The sequence below is a fragment of the Apostichopus japonicus genome, chromosome 20, assembly GCF_037975245.1.
Source record: "Apostichopus japonicus isolate 1M-3 chromosome 20, ASM3797524v1, whole genome shotgun sequence".
In the NCBI taxonomy this organism is placed as follows: Eukaryota; Metazoa; Echinodermata; class Holothuroidea; order Aspidochirotida; family Stichopodidae; genus Apostichopus; species Apostichopus japonicus.
In genome coordinates, this window is record NC_092580.1 from 22,801,524 (window position 1) to 22,805,709 (window position 4,186).

Genomic DNA, 4,186 nt, shown 5'->3' on the forward strand with positions numbered 1-4,186 from the left:
GATAGCTCTCTCTGTTGAAAGGAAGCATTTCACAGTAATGTTACTGTGGGGGTAAATCCAAACTACGATCTCACGCGAGCTGCCGATATTGGAGAAGTAGACAAGCGCGACCATGCTAGTTATAAGGTGAATCGAAGAAGCCTGGTCCAGATTTATTCTGAGGAGGGCGAAGGACGAGGAGGGGAAGGGAGAGGAGAGAAAGGGAGAGGGGAAGGGGAGTGGGGAAGAGGAGGCGATTGTGGGGACCTTCCTATCATACATATTCGGGCAATGACAGTATTTGTTCGTAAGCTAACGTTAGGTCACCAGCATTGTGTCACGGCGATAGCTGCAGTGTTTGGTATTAATACCAAACACTTTATTTACAGTATGATGGAATCAATATCACGTAAACATGTACTTTATTAGCAAAGTCAAAATAAAACAAAACTGTTAGCAAACTGCTATCTACGAAAGCCCATTAGTGCCAAAAAAAATGTGTTTGTTTCGTAATTCGCAATTACGAATTAATAATTCGTAATAACGAATTAATAAATCGTAATTACGAAATAATAATCCGTAATTAAGAATTAATAATCCGTCCTTACGAATTAACAAATCGTGATGACGAAATAACGATTCGTAATTACGAAATAATAATTCGTTATAACGAATTAATAACTTGCTATGAGAGTGATGTTAGCAAAGTCTGAAAGTTCATCTTCCACCAAGGATTCATGTGACCTACAGTTAAGTTTGGACCAATGTAAGTTACGCGTACCAACTACAACTTAGTAATTACTACTACAATTAGTAAGCCTAGTAATAGTACAACTTACAACGTATTTGTAGCACTGCTAAAGCACACCTTCTGTCCTGAATTGTAATTTGAAGGTTTACGAGCAATCTTAAACTTATATGATCTTATTTTCTAGACTACTGCACACATTACCAATCCCCCCCCCCCCCAGAAAACCCCATAGGAATTTACCTTATATTACCATGGGAATTATACGATTCCTGTGAGAATTCTAAGCGTGAACCATTCCCATGAAAATTATGGAATTACCATAGGAAATATACCATTTTCCATTGACTTCCTTAAGGAAATAACATTTCCCTATGGGAAGCTTGTTAACAAATCCCATGGGGTTTGATACATTCTCTTGGGAAAGGGATAATTCCTCATGGGATTTGCTACTTGCTTATAGGAAGTGGACATTTCCTATAGGATGAGTCATTTCCAACTGAATAACCTAGAATTCGCCGTGAATTGCAGGCGCGTAGCCAGGAACTTGCCAAGGGAGGGGCGAAACTGTAGAATCGGCACTGCAAACTATCTAAGCGTAGCGCCACCATGAGTTGGCGCGAAGCGTACAAGAAAAGTTTGGCTGAAAATGCCTCCCAGATCGCTGGAAATGGCACTTCCCAAGCCTTGTAAGTTGCATCTTAGCATTTTCTCTTTTGAAAATACTAGCGATATCATAAAAACATTTAATTTTTTTTTTAAATATGCTCAAGGGGGAGCGGCTGCCCCCTTCGCCCCCCCCCCCCTTGGCTACGCGCCTGGTGAATTGAATACCTAGTTGAAAAAGTGAAGAACCAAGAAACGTACTATACGTACAGCTGCAACTGTGACTTTACTTTAACGGTTGACCTTTGATTTCATGCCAGAGATATGATCAAGGGACTGACTGAATTAATTAACAGGCGAATTAAGTCGAGAGTTCGTCGCTGTTTTTTTTTATTTTGTCTCCCTCTTGCAAGATGAAATTATCTTGAACAAAGCTTGTAATTGTTTACTTTTTAATAGCTTCGTTTCCTAATGCTTTTCCGATTTCTGCTATATGTTTGAATGTCACGCCGCTGCACGCCTTTGAGCTGACATCATTAAAAACTCAAGTATATGTATCATCAAAAAGACAAAAGAAACAAAAACAAACCTTGAAAGACGCCATTTTGATACGACCCTCTCCTTACACAATTCGCCCTTCATTGACAACAGCAACGTCTGTTTCTCATGTCAATCATACGGAATCGTAATAAATAAAGTAGTAGTCGTGCGATATATTCGCATGCGCAGAATGGTTACCCCCCCCCCCCCAAACCATTTCCCGTGGCTTTGGTTTAACAGACTGAAAGCATTACCAACTGTATACTGTTGTCCACAGTGAGGCACGGTCTTTCATAAATTATAATTAGCAGTACTGGCAACAACTGAATATTTGTTATTTTATAGTATATCGTGCTTACTTTTTTCACTGAAGTTTAAAAACCGAAAATATTGTTCATAGATATAAATTTCTGAGATTAAAAGCAATGAGTATTTAATTGAGCAAATATTTTATTAAGGAAATTTTGTACGTATAAAGCTCTGATATGTTTGAAATAAAAACAAATTTAGTTATCATTATGTTAATAGTACGCAAGTAGACTGTTTTTTTTTTAATGATTTCGTGAAGTAGCCTATGTAATGTTTTACAATATCGTAATGTTGTGATAGGAAGACATATCACGGCAGTGGATTGAAACCACAGAGGCAATCGCCGGGCCTCTATTCAGAGAGAGCCATAAAAAAGATCCAATATACCCTATTGTATTCAAGACTTTTTACCTCTTAAATTGAAAATTGCAGGGGTCTTCTTTATAAAACTTACTTCATTATCTTACCGTTCTTTATTGTCTATATATGCCGCATAATGCATCACTTCACGTCTAAACTATTTTTGATTTTTTTCCTCATCCCTAATATTTATTTATTTGTCTATACAGCCCGTCCATAAGGTTCATATACCCCTAAACGTAAATCATTCGGGGAAAATTCTAAATCTAAAATATATTTATTTGAGTTATAATGTGTTAGTCCACACGTGTTTCAGAGAGGAGGAGGGCGGCGTGAGGCAGTTGCGCCGAAGACAGCGAAATTGTGTTCCGTATATACACAAACGGTGAACCCTCGTATTATGGTATACACAGTTTATGGTTTTGGCATTCAGAGAAATTTAATATGCTTGTTTCGAGTTTCTTTCCTCCTTTCAAGAATGATTTTGTTCCATTTTTCAGTTTACTAATTCTTCCTCTTCTCACGCAGAGAAACTATATATATTCCTTCACCGCTCTTCGTTTGTCAATCAAAGCTCAATTCTTCACACCGATCTTCCCGGATAGATCTGTTGTTATTTTATCCACTGAAGTTATAGATATCAAAAAGCGCAAAACAAACTAATCAATGAAGCCCGTATTACTAACTGACGTTTGTCTTTTATATTTCTGTCGCTTCTTTCTTCCTTAAAGCTTTCTACAAAAGACACATAACAGTCAATGCCCTCGATCTCCTTGTGAAAAGCAATGATGTTTTTTTTTTCTACCAATCGATCCCAGTCAGAGATTTGCCTTTAAGTCTAATATTTCTTGCTAGATCATATCCATTACGATTCGACGCACACGCTTATAATCCTTATATATTTGATTACGTCAGCATCGAACCCCTTCTGTATAAACTAGTGAGGCATTTTCCATGGCATTGACCAAGAATCCTGAACACATCTGAAATAATAATAAAAAACGAGGGTATACTTTGTTTTCAAGGAGTATGTAGCTGGAAATTTAATCTCTGTTAGTTAGTGAACATTGATGACGTCATTGTTACATGTACGTCACGTGTCACACTGCACATATACCTAAATATCTGTTTTCGGGTGATTTCTGACGCTGGTGATTACCTAACTAGGGTGCGTGGGTTTGTTATTCAAGAATCTGGCCGAGTTCGCAACTTATAAGGTCCCTTGGCGCGCAAATGCATAAATCAAATAAAAAGTAAATAAATTTACCTTAAACACAACATTATCTTAGCGTTTTCTACGCAAAACCACAACATATGTTTCTACCTAAACACGATACTATCATGCTCTTTATCCTAATCTAATTTTAAGTATAGGGCTTTTTCGTTGTAAAACATGAAGAGGACTCCATGTTCGCACGAATCATTCGACTATTATGTGGGCAGTTGAAAATATTTATGTAATCTTGGACTGATGATACGAAAACCAGGTACTTTAAAATACATGATGTATACTAAAAATATTATTTAATACAGTAAAATACAAGTACCCAAAGGTAACCTTTAAAGAAGAATTGATAATCAATGTATACAATGGTTTCGAAAAATAGGCACTAAAATAAACATGGGCCATCTTTCACCAGCCGT